The sequence below is a fragment of the Ciconia boyciana genome, chromosome 10 (assembly GCF_034638445.1).
Source record: "Ciconia boyciana chromosome 10, ASM3463844v1, whole genome shotgun sequence".
Taxonomy (NCBI): Eukaryota; Metazoa; Chordata; class Aves; order Ciconiiformes; family Ciconiidae; genus Ciconia; species Ciconia boyciana.
The window spans coordinates 22,106,368-22,124,276 of record NC_132943.1 but is presented as its reverse complement, the minus strand read 5'-3'; the positions used below and the strand labels follow the sequence as shown (position 1 = coordinate 22,124,276).

The window sequence follows — 17,909 nt, the reverse complement described above, 5'->3', positions numbered from 1 at the left end:
CTACCTAAAGGTTGAAGACAAAAAGAAAAAAACCTCTAACATTTAGAAAATGTTGGAGAAGTTAGTAATCTGCAAAAGCAGATTAGGAAGGTTTTTTGGGGAAAATCTTTGGCTAGTGTACAAAGTCATAACTTCATTAACTTCAGCTGCATTTTGATAGTATATATTAGTCAATAATCTGCTCACAAAGTTTTGTGAAGGCCAAGTCCAATGGGTTTCAAATTGCTGTTAGGAATAACATGTTTTCAGACAGCTTACAGTAAGATTGCTTATTGAAAGCATCCTTCAAGGTGAGGTGGCTGAGCCTGGAAAGATAAAATTGGTTGAGAACTATAAACATATGCCATACAACATTTCAAGAGACTGCAAACCCTTTTGTGGCCGTTAAACTGCACAGCACAACTAGTGTCCTATCTGAATTCTAGCATGGCTTAAAAATGCTAAGAAATACCTTTCATTTTCATCTGAATATCACACTGCTTGCCAGGTTCTTTAATCATCTAATTAAAGAGAGTTCCTAACATTTTTGATTTTCTAATTCACTTTGAACAAATGCAGTAATTGCTGAGGAAAACACACTTGATCTCTGTGTACAGTATGCGAGAAAAACTTGCACCAGTGCTCAAAGGAGTGAAGCAATTAATTTAAGCTTCAAGACAGTATCACTGTATTGATTCAATAAGGAAAAAATATTTGTGGAATTTTAAATATGATATTAAAATGGAAACTTTTAGCAATATTTGGATAATTTTTTTAAATGCTTAATGCTACAAAAATAAGAAATCACTGTTATGGTTGTATAATTTATGTATTACATTTACAGTTTCAATAATACCAAACTGTTAAGGCCATGTTTTCAACAGAAATAATTCCATTCTGACAGATTCTGAAATAAAATAATGAGGTTCTATAACCAAGTAATTATAAAGGTTTCTATTAAAGATGTTGACATTTCATAGCTAAGCAGCTGTTTTTCCAAATGCAGTGGCAACTTCACTTTGGAGCAGGGTCAGTCAGATCCCCCTACGATTCACCCATCCTCATTTTGTTAAACAACATACTACTGGCAACACAGACTCACAGTCAATGAGCCTGTCTTAAAAAGAATGCGTGATCTGGGATTCTCAGGACCTTGATCACTGCCAGATCTGTCAAACAGATCAAAATACAGGTTTTCCTTCTTCTCATCTGGTCTGTTCATTCCTCCCATCTGGCCAATGTATTAATTTGCTGCTCACCTAATCATAGCCCCACCTATGAATCATGTAGCAATGACATGCTCTTGACAGCCTACTGACACGTGTACTGTACCTTGTATACCACAGTGGCTCTGTCACCTAACATTACTAACAGCATCCATCTCATCTTCTCATTTTGTACAATGAGATGTGCTCTGTGAATGCAATATTCAGCTCTAACCACTCTGAGATAAATTATCAGCTAGTGCATTTCACACGACTCCCATTATATCCCCCAGATATAGTATAAGCCGCTCCCTAGCAACTGCAGCAAAAAAGGTACCTCTTCAGGTGTTTTTCCTAGCTAAAGAAACCAACTTGCTATTTTATGAACTTCATATATAAAACAAATCTTGGCTACTGTCAGCTCAAGTTATTCTGACTAATGGCCCTTAAGATGCATTTTTAGCCCTTTGTCTAGTTTGGGTTCTGATACTGAAGCTTCTCTCTTGCAAACCCCCCACCTCAATAATTTTAGCACCAAGGAAAAAAAAATATTTTTTCAAACTGAGAAATATCTTCCCAATAAAAACTAACCATTTATACAATAATTATAATCATGTTATGAGGTAGAAGTCCATTTTATATGGGAAATGAAACTCCTAGCATGCTGGCAAGAGTGGAGACACTGGATTTATTCTGTGGAACACCAGAAAGAGTCTTTTCATTGGACTTCATCCACATACTGAATGGGATTGCAAATATTTTCACAGGACTATAAGCTTTTAAGTAGATTATTGCTTCCTATGTCACCCCAAATCTATTTAAATGAACTTAAGTTAGTATCTGGGGAAAGCCAGAAATTACTACTCCTTGTTTAAAAACACTAGCCTCGTGCTTACATCACACCTAGTGAATAAGATGTGGCTGATCTGAGATTGGTCAAGCCTTCAAGTCTGATGTTATCCAGGCTGGTTAGATTAGCACATTTAGGCAACGGCTAGTTTGGTATTGTTGTTGTACTGCTGTCTAGGGCCCTATTGCTGAACCAAAACCATTACCAAAAAAAGGATGAGGGAAATTGCTGAAAAGAGGAAGACTGGAGCAGATGATGCATCTTTGATACCTCCTGGTACCAGTTTGTTTCAATTTGGACCATTCGTTTGGCTTCACAACATAAAATGTCGAGCTAACTTTAGGCATCTTTGTACTATGGGTCTAGCTCTACTGTTGATTAGATTAGGTTTCATGATTAGACTATCTTTATTAGATTGTTGCACTTAACATGGTGGTAGTCACTGCAGACAAGGATAGCCAGAGTATAACACAGTGCTGATCTTATGGCATGCAAAGCACATTTCCTAGTGATTGAATCCCTCAGCATCTCAAAACCAAAGGACCTGTGATAACAAGACAGGCTCTCTGCAACAGTTTTGTAAAGTAACCCTCTTTTCTCTGGCCTTCCAGCATGGCTAAATGGTGAAACTGTGAGTTCTCTTGCTGATAACTCACCAGTGATAACTACACCACCACAGTTCAGCATCTGCAATGTTTAGATTTTGGTGTCTGTCCTGAGTCACACCTAAAGTTTAGTTTTTTTAACAGTGTAATAATAATAACAACATTTTAAGTTATATACATATATGTAAAATATACAAGATACATATTATCGTTTGAGACAACCTCTTGAGCTTTAAAAGAAAGTTCTATTGCTGCCAAACAGAATTATACTGAGTTCATGCTACAGTGGTACATACAGAATCTAGTAAATTCTAGACGTTCAAGGACTAACTTTTACAGAAGCGTTTTACATTTGTATATAACTGCACTGGTTTCCAACTTTTATTTAAAAGATGCTTGTAGAATGAAAAAAGAAATCCCTGGCTAAAAGATGGTATACACATGTAAAGTGCTGCACACCATCAACCGCCCAGAGGTGGTGGTTTTTTTTGAAACAGAGTACAGGGTTCACAACATGAGAAAAGTGAGTGAATACACCACTGATTTTTTGTGCAGCTGAAATAACATTACTGGACATTAGAACAAATAACAATCTGGACAGTAAAAAAAACAAACGAAACAAACAAAAAACCCACAACAAAACCCCACAAACCCTACCAAATCACAATATCCTCTTTTAGTGATGTGTAAGGTGAATTTCTGACTTTTCCAAAAGGACAGAGAATGTTCTGTCTTCTTTATTAGATTACAGCTCCATTCTCTCCAATTCTTTTTACCGAGCAGCAAATATTTTAAGGAACATTAGAGAAACTTTTGTTCCAAATAACGTTCATTAATGCATTTTCTCTCTTGCTGTCTTTATATAAAACTGGTATACAAGAAAGCAATGGACACTGAAGAAATCTTAATTAAGATTTTACAGGCAGTCCTACTGCCAGAACTGTTGTTTTCTACTTCAACATAAAAATTACAAAATACTTAAAAGTCACATGATTGACTCTGGGTTTAGTGAAGAGGTAGACAACTCAATTTAGGTGTTATACTATTCTTACAGAGTTGTATTTTCTCAAGTGAGTCAATTAACATACAAGGAGCTTCACGCTATTGTGATTATATTGCTTCTAGTACAGGAGTCATTTGGGTATCTTTGTTCTGCACACAGAGAGTAGAGTTTCAGTGTAGTTGTGTTCATTTAGAGTAGTTTACTGCATATTTTGTCCACATCAAAAGTAAAAGCACTGCTACTGTCACACTTGTTGGCAATTTAAAATCAACCCTGAAAAACCTTTCACTGAAGGCAGTAACTAAGCAAAAAATAAAGCATGTGTATAAATTTGCTTACTGGGCATTGATACTAAATTATAAAAGACAAATAAAAAACATTGTCACAGAGGAGATTAGTTTAAGTTGCTGCTGCTTGTGCTGTTTGTTTTGTGGATAAAGAGATGAGCTAATGTTTTATAGATGTCAACACTTGTCACCACTACCAAATTCAACTGAAAAACCCCTACTGCACACTTCCAAAACCACCTCTTATGCAGCATTATTTTCCAAAAGGCACATAGCCCTCATGCTTCCAAAATTGCTAATCATGCCTAACCAGTTCTACTGTACCCTTTCTATCATGCTGTGAAACATATGTGCTTCAGTTGCAAATGGTCTAAAAATAAGTATATGCATGCAGTTTTATCAAATCAAAAGAGAAATCCTATAAAGGCATAAGAATTTAGGATCTACATCATCTTCTACTGGCACGAAGCCTTGTGGATGGTCAGAGAGACAGCAATTCCACGACAGAAGAGAAAACAGCACCTGTTAGCTAGCCACAGACAACAGCAATTCAAACAGCAAATAGCAAAAGTAGAGCAGACTTATCCTTTCCCTTTAGGAAATTCTATTTATCTCTGCAACTGTTACAGAGCTCTAGAGGGACTGAAATCTGTCCTTTCAGTAGAACAGGAAAAGACAATAAACACCACCTCTGTTGATTGATACCTCTCTGATAAAAGGCATAGCATGTGTTGCATGCAGCTACACTTTAAGCATCTTCCTTGATACCCTTTAGTGAAACTGACCCTGAAAAAAAGTGCAAATGAAATTTACATACAAGTTTATGCCAAGTTTTGACATGACCCTAGAACACGGTCCTGGAGACCATCTGACTTTGTGAAGCAGACATGCATTTTCTAAGAAGTCATATGTCACTGCCACCAGAAGTCAAACGCTATACAGAAGCTGGCATATTTAATAAAATGCCATTGAAATGCATCGTAGCTAGAACACTGCTAAATGACATGCCAAATTCTTGAACCAAAGTAATCATCTTCAGTGTCACTGAGTAACTACCTGGCACCAAAAAATGGCATTTCCATTAGAGCCATGTATTCATCACTTCTATATTGGGTAAACATCGGAGTTCAAACTGCATTTCCATGACAGCGTTCAATATGGTGTAGCTGCTATGGTATTATGAATTTAAGCTTGATGCAAAGTTTTAGTAGTAGTAGTAGTACAGTCTTTAGTTCAGCAAGATTCTCATTTCACGAACAAACATCCTGTTGACTTTTCTGTGAGCTGTATGTACTTTAGGTCTGCAAGGTCAGGTCTTCTGTATATATCTTAATGACCTAATCAAAAGAACAATTTTCATACGAATACACAAGGTATAATATAGCAAGATGAGAGGGAAAGCTATTTCCCTTTTAAGCTAGTAACAGGCACAAAAATTTCTAGGTAACACCTTTTCATACAGTTCAGTATTTCCTCGTAACAAGAAACAACTGGGTTATGCTTATTCTCCAAATGATGAAAAAGTTGTATATTTGAAAGGAACAAAGCACCATATGCACATGGCATGTCTTCCTATGTATGAAAATCCAGTTGGATCAGAAGAGGAAAAACTGAAAAACGTTTTTCATAGTTTACACTCAGAGAAAACCAAAAAATAATATACAAGCTTCCTAGGAATGCTCTCCCCTCAAACCATCCTTGTAAAACAGAGCATACAATTTTTTTATTCGACTTTCTTTTCCTTTTTTAAAATGCAAATTTGTTTACCTTTTGTTAAATAAAAGAAAGAAAAGTAGCCTGGAAAAGAAAAAAGATTTAACTGGTTCAAAAAGCCAAGTGCAGTATACAAGTCGCTGTGCAAAAGAGGAAAAAAAAAACAACAAGAAACTTTGAAGATGTAAATATAAAGATACCAATAAATGTCACAGTTTTAACCCTTCTATAAAGCCAGAAAAATTTTAACATAGGTTGAGAAAATTATTATTCATCTAATCTTTGCCATTACCTCTCTCTTTGCTTTCTTGAATATCAAATTGTGCTGTCTCTTGGATATACGTTCAAAACTCCCATTAATAACAATGAAAGTTAAATGTCTGAAACACTAAATGGAGAAGAGACTATTGGCGTTTTGCTTGGAAGGCACCATTTACAGTAAAAAACCTGACTGAATGAACTAAATAACAAATACAAAGTTCCCTTTCCTCCAAGAATTCAAAACTTCTTTAAAACAGTAAAATACACATGCTGCCAACTTAGATTTCTAGCCCAAACTCACACAGTTTTCACTGTTTTCTCTCTCATTATTTCCAGAACAAGTATAGTACAAAAATTCAGCACAGTGTTCCTGACAGTAAACAAATACTATGAAAGCAAGGTCCTCCTAAGCCCTGATAAAACAATCAGGATGAAATAGTACAGATAGTATCCTGATGAACCCACAGGCTGCAGTTTTTGGGGAAAAGAAAACTATAAATCTTCGCAACACTGTGTTCAAGAGAAAGTTGTTAAATGCACTGAAGGTGTATTAACTACCTAAATCCTGAAAACTGAATTCACTGAAATTCAGGGAAGTCCTGGCTTTTCACTCTCATGGAAGAGGGGAAAGGACTCAAGGTTGACTGAAATTAACTGAGGTCTTAGAGATCCCTATTAGTTAGTCCAGTGAGCTTTGGATAAGGCCTTTAATGTGAAACTCACTTGGCAATCAACTATTTTTACTTTTTTTTTAATTGTTGCTATCTATATACTTGTATATTAGCCTGCCTTTTATGCATTTGTTAACACTCAATATGGTCATTTCATTATTATGGTTCTGTTCATTGTAACGGTTCTTTGCATAAAAATTATTTATGCAGAATAATACTGTTTGAAGAATAACTCCAGAGAGCTATAGTTGAGGTTCTTCTCTAGAGGTGTGCAAGGTTATTACACTATTTCATTACCACAAAACAATACATCTTCAGATAGAGGCAGTATTAGCTTGTAATATTGCTTGCTACTGTGGTACCAACTTTCCCTTGTAAAGCAATGTAATCACTTCCATGTTGGTTATACATGAAATATTAGTGCTATGCTTCACAGGGAACACCTCCTGAATTTTCATTACAATATATTGTTATATTACTTATACAGTTCGAAAATCTATTTGTCTTTAAGCATGTCACTGCATCTCATTGAAAAATGTCTAGCCTAACTAAGTTTTACTAGTTTAAAAAAAAAAAAAGTGTTTTTCCAGTTGTAAGTCCTCAATTCAACCAGTCTGGAGTTTGTTACGGATTTTCCAAATCCCACGTCATCTCCAGGGTTCTTATAATCATCTTTCATAATACCACCTATCAGAACTGTTCAAAGACTACAAATCTTTGTCTTTCTAGACAGAGGAGAACAATCACATAAGTTTTAATATCCCATGAGATAACCTGGTACCGTAAGTATATTCTTATCCATCTAATATTTACTATATTCTTATCTAGCTACTCTATAGCAAAAGAAACTAAGACTACAACAATTTGTATTGTTTTACATATGAAAGATGTGGTCATTACCTTCAAAAGCTTAACATGATTTTATTTTTCAACACTGAAAATATACAAAACTCAAACAAATTATTTTATTTTTCTTCATCAAAATAGTCCATCAGATAACAAAGTAGAGCTACCTTTACTAATATTATGCCCTTCTCAGCAAATCAGGCAAAAAAGTAATCTAGTGAGTTATGAAATCCTGGCACATAATGTGTACAAAACTGAAGCAATTACAGAATTCACAGTTAGTACGCAAGACAACGTAATGGATTAACAATTTAGGCATGCATAAATAAATATGTACATACTGCATATTTAGAAGGCTTTTGAATTGAGAGAAGATGAAACTAAAGTTCTGATCAGCATTTTTATGATCACTGTGGAAATGCTAGGCCAGGTCCTCAGGTGCATGAAGTTTCCACTCTGCAAGAGAAGCAAGCTGTCACGAAGCCAGTTAAAAGCTACTTGATTCTGTAGTGTCCCCAGCACCAACACAGATTTGGCTCATGCAATCTGGCTAAGGCTCCTAGGGGACCAAACTGTAGTACCCTTGAACTTCACTCATCCAAGCAAGTACAAGTGCCACCAGGTACACATGTATGTCCGTGTGTCTGAGAGCACTTTCAGGCCCAGCAGATCTCATCTGGCTCTCCCGGCTGTCTTCTAGCAGTTGGGACCAATTAGTTAGAGTACGCAGTGGCCAGAATGCAACATGGAAACTGATCCACCACATCCAGCCTGGACTGCTGCTCTTGATCATCTCTGGCCTAAGCAAATCTGCTCTGGTGTTCAGAGCAACAGGGAATCTGGGAGCCAAAACTGACAGCATGTCTCTGCTGCACTGTGTAGAAACTTCTTAACTTGTTCTACAGATAACTCAGTCTCAAAGACTGTAAAGAAACAAGTACTACTAAAAGCATTTATAATGTAACTAATACTAAAACTGATTTCCAGTATTAATCACTATACTTTTTATTCAGAGGATGTTTCAACATACAGGACAGTAGACACTTGAACCTATGCACACATGCTAGGTCTTAAAGAGAATTACAAAACACCTTTTAAAAAGTAAAAACATGTAATATTGTTAATACAGTTGCTTAAAGCCATGTTGTTAAAACTGTGATTAAAAATTACTTTCAAACAAGTGCATGTTGTGTAAGTGTAACTTTGCTTATAGGTCATATTGGCCCAATAATATAAACATTGATAGTTTGAAAGATGGGCAAAATATATTTTTAAAAAGTTCGAGTAGATCTATAAAAGTTGGAAAAACCATGCAGAACCCTTATTGGTGTCTTGCTAGAAAGAACTGCATTAACAGTAATTCTGGATAGTACAGGCTCTAAATTACTTCCAAAATATCAGGTAACATGCAGTCAAAGTCAAAACCAGCCCAAAAGGTCTCATATAGAAATTACAGTAGGTCTGAGTCTTCATTTCACTGACAGTTGTACAAAGTGCATAGGACTTGCTCAGATGTAATTGACCTGTTTGCTCATGTCAGAAGTCTCACCACCAGGCAATCACCTCAAACAAGTGATAACAAATAGTGAAATGAAAATATGCAGTAACTTGGCTGAGTGACCACACAGAAAATAGGGACATACTTTACGAAAGACAAGTTCTATTAGCACTTTTATGTTGCTTACTTTTACTGAGATATAAAGAAATTTTCCTTTCTCAGAGTTTTCAAATTATGAAGGAGATGATTTCCAGGTGACCTCAGCTGTGACACATAAACCAATACACAGCTTCCCCAGACTTTGTGGTTATTATAGTAATATATAGAGTTTAAAAAAATATAAAGTGGGTATGGTTTGGCCCAGGCTCAAACTCCTATGCCTTGGTGCCTACCTCTAGGTGGACCTGTGATCCCATGACAGCCAGCCAGCCAGAATGATCTACAATAACCTAGCCAGCAACAGTCAGGTGCCTCCTTCAAAAGCCAGTGATGAAATGCAGCAATAGGCAGAGGATCACGGAAGTTTTCTACCTCCAGGTGGGGTGTCTTTGTTCCAAGAAGTCCTTGCAGGGCAAACAAAACCTAGCAGAAGCCTACCGTGATGGTCTCCCTGTTATATGATCCACCACTTCTGCTGCATCATCCACATTCATTCACACATTTTACTATGACTTGACACATAGTCTGATACCTAGTACAAGTATAACATCTTCAGAGGAAAACCTATCACTTGAGTCAGTTATTTTCTGTGCAATTTTTACTGAGCCATTTTGCAGTGTGTCATTTTATGTTTTAATTTCTAAAAAGAATGAATGAATTTTGTTTCAGGAAACTGAAATGACAAAATGTCTGAAAGTGGACGGCTGCTGCTATGGCATTACTTTCCTCTCCAAAAACCTGCAGGTGAGCTTTTTGCTTTTACTAACAAATTCTCTTGCCACCTACTTTTGTCATGACCATTCCTGAGATTACAGCAGTCTAATTGAGGTGCAGTACCAAACTCACTTTGCAGAAGACTTCAGATGATATCAATACCAAATCTTAGAGGAAGAATTACTGTCTCTTCTCTACAAATGAAAAACAATTCACAGCAAACATCTTAGTTTGGAACTTTTCAACAGAGTTGTCTGTTTACGTTTAGAATTTGTGCCAGTAACAAACAATAGTATTTCATTTCCCTTTTAAACGAGGATATTACTGAATAAACTGTATAGAACTTCTAGAGGTTAGTTCTTAGTTTAACTAGCTTTTTGTTTGATGCCTCTATGCACACTTCTTTTGTTCATACCCACACCTATCAAGATTTTGTATTTTCATCAGAGAAATATTCAGAGTAAGATACCCATAATATGGTATTTTAGTATCTCCTCCTCACCTGTAACTAGGACATAATGTGTTGAATTCTACTCCCATTGAGTTCTAATTTAATAAACTAGACAGAATATATGGATAAAACAATTTTATCCCAGTAGCAGTATATTTTCCATGTGAAATGTTTAATATGATCCAACTTGCAACATCAGCAGCAGACCGGATGCTCAAATTCTATTCCAGACTTTTATAGTCTATTTCAATCCCTGATTTATCAATGGGAACATCTGACTTTGTACATTAATCTGAAATCTGCACATGAAAATTTCCAGCAAGTAGGCCAGTCTCTTCAGAGTTTGCAGAACATTTTTTCACCTGAGCTGCAACATAGCAAAATTTGTGTAATAGGTATTACAGAGCAGAAGTACTAATGTGCTCTTTAACAAACTGATAGGATAGAGATGAATGCCAAGCAAGTATATGCAGACTTGAGACATCAGACTCAACCTGACCTAGTTGCCACTAACTTGGTGAGAAACTTTCATTTGAAGATGAATTCATATTATGAAAACCTGTAGTATGCTCATACATTTGAATCTTTCAGCCAACTTTTAGCAGTGCTATGTTACCTCCTAGTATATTTTAGGCAAATACAGTAGCAAACTACATATAGCAGAATTCATTTTATGATTATGTTTGAGGTAAGATGCATTTTCTGAGGCCTTTTAACAAACACCTAGCATACTCAAAAGCTTGGCAAAAAGAAAAACTAGTGGGTTTACTACAAAGTCTGAAATCCAAGCAAAATGTATTATTTTTCTACATGGAAAAATCTTGCAAATTCTGAAAGCTTTAAATAAACTTTTATAATTTTATACAGTACAATGCTATGAATGTACTAATGCCACTCTTACTAGCTACCTAACAGACCAAATGATTTCTTGAGATTTAAAGTGTCTTCTTCGAAAATGTACATAGAAGAAATTAACTGGTGTAGAATATTTTGTGGATGCCCACAGCAGTGTGGCTTCCTTTACATTTACTATCCTACCTACATGAAAGTATTTTTTCTAGGGAAGAACATATTAAAATTTGGCTGAAGATTCTGAAGATGTTAGATGAATTATTGCATACATCTTAACACAAGAAGATATTGTCATAATTAAACAATGGAAGACAAGTTCCACTTTTTATGATGATAGCCTGTTTAAGGCAGATAAGCAGTGTAAGTGGCACTGCTCTATCAGTATGCTGCTAAACTTATTCAGCACAGATTCATCAATTGCCACTACCGTGGCCTCTAAGTACTGGGGAAAAAAGAAAAAAAAAAGACTGTGCAGACTAGACACTAACAGTGTTCATGTCCATCCATGACATCCTTGCAGGCTATCATGAACTCACTATTCCACATTAAACTAATCTTGAGCTGCATCAGCCAACAGAAAGCTGACGATGACTTTGCAGCTACTGTACACAAGGACGTGTTTGTCATGAAGTAGCACTAGGCAAGTTTCAAGCACACCATGCAAAAGGGATACACCAAAACCTTTTCCTGTGGCAAACGCCTGCCTTGTCTTGGTTGCTACAGATTCTGGCAAACAGCACCCACTAAATAGATCAGGAAGCTCACTAAATAGATCAGGAAGCTGACTTTCAACCACCTATTACTAAATTCAAGTAGTAGAAATATTATATTTGTTACATACTTGAATACACACTAATTTGAAAAAGCTGTTTTGGTGAACTGTGTTATGGTGCAAAACAAAATGAAAGAAGAATCCTACTGTGGCAAATAACTGCAGTTGGTATCACAGTCTTTTAGAAAGCCAGATTTACATGGCAGATGACCTCATCAATGCATAGTATAACAGCTGGGGCCTTCCTTCAAAGGATGTAAAATATAATTCTTTAAGGTAAATATTTAAATTAACCAAGCAATAGGTTGACTACTAAAATAGTCCTGTACTTCTGCCAAGTACTTTAACAACAATAAATCAAGAAACAGAACAGTGCTTCAGGTTGTGGTTTGACAAGCACATAAGGCAATTTAACTGCTGCCTGTCAACCATCTTGCTCTCCTCTTGCATTTACTTCATAGTTCTATGTCCTCCCTTGCATCAGCCTTCATAAGGTCCTCTCTGAAGCACATTCAAGCTGGCAGAAAGTGGTTTTGTTTTGGTTTTTTTTTAAAACCAGTGGCCAGTGGTGAGGAGTGGTCTTCTGCCAGACTAATGTGCTGAAGTGGTTCTGCAAAGGGTTAGGAAGGATGGAGTCATTGTGACTGGGAGAAGGGAAGACAGAATCATCACAGACAGGAGTTGGAGTCACTTATGCTGCTGTGAAACCACATTTATTACTAAGTAACACCAAGTAATAATGCAGCACACTAATAATACATTTCTAATGTTTCCTTAAACCTCACTCTCAATGCTGTTCACAATGCAGCAGCTCTTCTAAGTGACATGCTCTGAATATCAAATGACAGCCTGTTTTTGAACAAGGAACATGAAGAGATCCTTTCTATATGGTGGGCTTCCAGCCTAACCTCCAATAAAACTCAGAGGGAGGAGGGGAAAAGCTTTGCTTATTATTGTCATGTTACTATGAAATGTAGTTCACAAATGGAAGGTGATTAATTAGATTGTATTGGAGTTAAGCGTGTTGTGTAGTGAATCCGTAGAGAGGCTAGGAAAGCATTAAAGTTATTTGAGTACACATCACTTTGCACTCCAGTATTTTTAAAAGCTTCTTTGGTTTTAATTAAGCATAATTTTAACAGCAACCAATGTGGATCAAATACTATATACTACCATTCTCATTTCCCCACTCAGTGCAGTTGGATTAATTGCTACGAATGGCATCTTTCAGAGTTTTCTTTCTATCTGGCCTGGGTTTCTGGACACAGCCTTAACCTGTTTTCTTCTGAGCTCATGTTTGCTGAGGTTTAAAGGAAAAAAAAAAAAACAAAACAACAAAAAAGCAAAGCCTATGTTATGTACAAGCCATTTTTAAGATCTACAAACACCTTGATTGATTTGGTACAACACTTTTATTCTGATTCTCAGACATCAGACGTACACGTGAAAAAACTCATAAGGAATGATATTGTTGGCAAAATCAGGATAAATACAAGAAGTTGCCTTCGAGCACAGAACTAATGCCATACTGATGGTAAAGAACTCCAGAAGCACCTTGCAAAACTCAGAGTGGACAAAAAGATGACAAATGAGCTTCAGTGTAGATACATGTAAGTTAATACATCTAATGAAAAATAATCTAAATCACGTACACACCATGCTGACAAATTACTCGGAGAAGAAATTTAGGAGTCATCGTTGACAGATCCCTGGAATTACCAGTTTTATGTTCAACAGCAACCAAAAAACCTAGCAAAACATTGGGCATCATGAGGAAAGGCACTGAGAACAAGACAGAGCACATTTATACAACCTTGGTCCACCCACATCTCAATTAGTGTGTGAAGTTCTGGTCTCTGCATCTCAAGGACAGACTCTAGTCAGAGCAGAGCAAACGAAATATTAAAAGGATGGAGTGCCTGCCTCAGAAAGAGTCTAAAGACGCTTTTCAGTTGGAGAGAAGGCTGAAGCATGATCAGTCAAACCATGAAGGTGGTAAATAAACTAACGTAAAACTTGTGCTTGCTAAATCCTTCAGTAATAGAACTAAGAGACATCTAACGAAGCTAGTAAGACATTAGTTTAGAAAAGATTAAAGTGCTTCTTTACAAAGCTAATAGTAAGCTTCTGGAACTTACCACCACAGGAGGCTGTGAAGGTAGTGAGCATCAGCAAGTTTGAAAAAGCCAAGTTCTTGGTTGGCAGGTCCACAAACAGGCTCTAAAAGCACTGAGCAGATATATACCTACCATCCCTAATACGAAAACTAACTACGCAGGGAGAGTACAAGGGAACACATACATAAAGTGGCTAGGTTTGTGTACAGCCCCTAAATAGCATCCCTTAACATCACTGTTGGAGACCAAACCCCAAGTATGAAGGCCCACTGGTCTGATCCAATAGAGCTTTTCTGATATTCTTAACTTCAATTTTCCCTAATATCTTCTGTTAAACTCTGAAAAAAAACCCACAAAGAATAACCCCTGCTTCTTATCCACTGTGAAAGATACAGGTCATATTTGAGTAACAGCAGACCTTTAGTATAAGTTCTAACATACAATATCCTATGTTAAGCAATAAATTAGTACTATATCTTTAAACAAAAATAAGGGTCAGACCCAGGAGGAAATAGTTGAATTACTCCAGCCAGTGTGACCCCCACAAAGCCACAGATGTTATTCCACAGCAGGATAGGCTATTTCAGTGAAAATGTAGCCACCTGCTGAGGGACAAAAGAAACAAACATCAGCCCCTCAAACAGCAGAGCTGCAGAACAGCTCAAAGGGAGGCAAGGTTAAGCATGTAAGACATTCACATTTTTACTACAGCAAGTCTCAGAAGATAGTAAGAGTTAAAGCTTATTGGTACTCAGATGGCAGTCTTAAAAAACTGAGTGCAAAAGCCAGTATCTATAGGGTATTTTCTGCCCTCTTCTCTTCTACCGAAAGTATTTATATATGAAATAGGCATATTACAACTGAAATATTTTGAGGCTACTGATAATACAGAGCACCTTCTGCAAAGGGAGAAGATATACTGGCAAGACTCCATAGAAATGAATAAATATAGCTCAACAGAATTCTCACATGGTTTCAGTTGTATAGCGTATTCTTCACTCACTTCACTCTTACCATTAGCTCCCTCTCCATTATTTGGTAACTTCTTGTTATTCAGGAGGAAAGAATGTATACTTATGTATTTCATAAATATATGTAGTGATACATTATGTTATACATTAAATTATACATTTAGATAGGCATTAAATTATACATTTTCATTCTTAAGGGAATAATAAAGTACAGTTTTGATGAGTAACTATTGCAGATATTTAGATTACTCCCCAATAGTTTGGGAGGTTAAATTGAGAGCTACAAAAATCAGAATGCAGGAGGGCTAAAAAAGTGTCCACCCCCCACTACACCTGCAATACACCTAGCAATTTTACATTTTAGGTAGTGATACAAGAAGAGGAGTGTGCCCATAAACGAGATTTGTAATTAATTATTACACCTTGATTCGCCTCCATATTAATACTATGCACAAGCAGGCCCAAGGCTCAGAGAGACTTGTACATCCATTCTTTCTCCTGGATGAACTCCAGGAAGCTGATCTCAGCCACCAACACATCTGCAGTCTGCACAGCTCTGCCGAAATTTACACCTGCCTATCAGTCAAAGAACAACTCGCCCATCTTCACCTCTCTCCCTCTGTTGAAGAGCTGTGTCCTCAGCATCAGTAGCTGAATTCCCATGTCCCGTTTAAGAGCATCTTTTGTTAACTTCCTTGGAAAGCATTCACAGGAGACACAGGAGCTGAACAAGAGCAATCTTGGACATTCACATATGCCTATGGCAGTGTTAGGCAGCAACAGATACTATCGCCATTTGGAAGCATCTGAAGCCTGTGAGTAAGTGACAAAGGGAACACTCAGATGCAGAGGCATTTTATACTTCTGTTTATCTGGAATTCTGCAGAGCTTCCATACATCAGCATTTACAGTCGCTGTGCTTGCTGAAGACAGTACTAACAGCTACAAGTCAGTATTTTAACTGCAGTTCAAAACCAGCATTAGCTTTTCCAAAAAGATCAGTGTACTGTTCGCATCTTCTAATACAACTAGAAGGAGATCGTTGTGGTTTAACCCCAGTTGGCAACTAAGCACCACATAGCCGCTCTCTCATCCTCCCCCTGCAGTGGGAGAGAGAATCAGAAGAGCAAAAGTAAGTAAACCCATGGGCTGAGATAAGAACAGTTTAATAATTGAAATAAAATAATAATAATAATAATAATAATAATAATAATAATAAAATCATAATGAAAAGGAAAATAACAGAGACAGAAGAACAAAACCCAGGGAAAAACAAAAAAAAACAAGTGATACAACTGCTTACTACCTGCTGACCGATGCCCAGCCAGTCCCCGAGCAGCGATCACTCCCCCCAGTTTATATACTGAGCATGAGGTCATATGGTATGGAATAGCCCTTTGGCCAGTTTGGATCAACTACCTTGGCTGCGCCCCCTCCCAGCTTCTTCTGCACCTGGCAGAGCATGGGAAGCTGTAAAGCCCTTGACTAGTGTAAGCACTGCTCAGCAACAACTAAAATATCAGTGTGTTATCAACATTATTCTCATACTAAATCCAAAACACAGCACTATACCAGCTACTAGGAAGAAAATGAACTCTATTCCAGCCAAAACCAGGACAAGATACATCATTCATTATTTTCTATGATCTTCTGCAACTCTTCAGTAGTTCAACTAAATGTACATATGTACTTATTTCTAAAAAAGCATGCCACTTGTTCTCCCTAGCTGTATCAAAATAAATAAATTTTCCTACTACTCATGGCAAATTACATCACTAATATTTTAGTATCCATCTTAATCTAAGCAACTAAATAGGCAGCAGGTTGGAGAATGTGACAGCATTGACTGCTTCAGTTCCACATTTCTTATTATATTGCATATAGCAATACTTCCCTGTAAAAATTATTACTACAAAAGCAGCTTAGGAAAATCCAAGATTTTTTTTTGTTATTTTAGTGAGTGTCCTTTTAGTTGGGAGGCATACAGATGGACTCATTGTCTTCTATATAGAAGAAAACTATAAAAAGCAAGCTAACAATCTCTGAAAATTCTGCTTTCTAGTTAAACTAGGTATGAGCATTATATACTTAAAATAATTATGAATATTAGTAAGTCTATAGCTGATTAATATTTTTTTATCAAGTAAATGGTTAATACATTTATATTCATTGTAGTGGTGGGACGATCCCTGCTTCAAAAAAGTTTATTACTTATTAACAGACAAAGAAGAGAAATCAACACTGAATCGAGCACCCTTCTGAAGATACACAATTGAAATATTTTGATCTTTTAGAAAAGGTTTCCTAAGAACTCCGAGGAAAAAAAAGTGGCTAAGACAAAGATAGGCCATTAGCAAATACAGTGGCATACATCTCCTGCATGCACGTCCTCCTGAGAACAACCCCAGTGAAACGAGTATCATGAACAAAGACTACACATTTGCTGAAGGTTCTATAGTTTACCCATTCATAAACTAGATTTTTAGATTAAAAAAATCTGGTATCAGTCACAAGAGAAAAAAAAAAAAAAAAAAGCTTGGTGTTTTCAGCCTGTAATCTTTGCAAAAATTCTACTGGTCTCTGCCACAAAACCACCACAAAAATGTGGGGGTTTCTTTCCTAAGAAAGCACGTCAGGAAAACACAGGTAAGGTATAAGGCAGACTGGCACAACTAAGCACATCTCAGACATTGCATCATGGCTATGTGCAATGTACTTGGATCAGGATTGCTCTCTAAATTAACCTAAAATACTCTGAAGACATTGATTGAAGTTAACTAAATGAGTTTCTGAAAAACTGGTTTGCCAATATGATGTTTTGCTGGATCTATCTGGAATCAGCTATGTACAAGAAACTGAAATTCCATTAGCAATTTATGTTCTGTCAAAAACAATATTTAGTGGGTAAGTATGCAGGGAGGGAACAATATTAACCTGTATCAGTTATAAATTCCA

General features: G+C 36.7%; 1 protein-coding gene across 11 annotated transcripts in view; it reads right to left on the bottom strand.

Annotated features, from left to right (window-relative positions):
* Nucleotides 1-17,909, bottom strand: part of B3GALT1 (beta-1,3-galactosyltransferase 1) — a 225,140-nt gene that overhangs the window by 205,365 nt on the left and 1,866 nt on the right. For 6 of the 11 annotated variants that reach the window (XR_012044366.1, XR_012044367.1, XM_072874615.1 and 3 more), the window contains exon 2: nt 7,762-7,876. The exons of 4 other annotated variants lie outside the window; for them this stretch is intronic. The gene's annotated coding sequence lies outside the window, so the exon portion shown is untranslated. Of the gene's footprint in view, nt 1-7,761; nt 7,877-15,376; nt 16,055-17,909 lie in introns of all 11 variants that reach the window. One more of the 11 variants, XM_072874617.1, reaches the window with a different exon arrangement.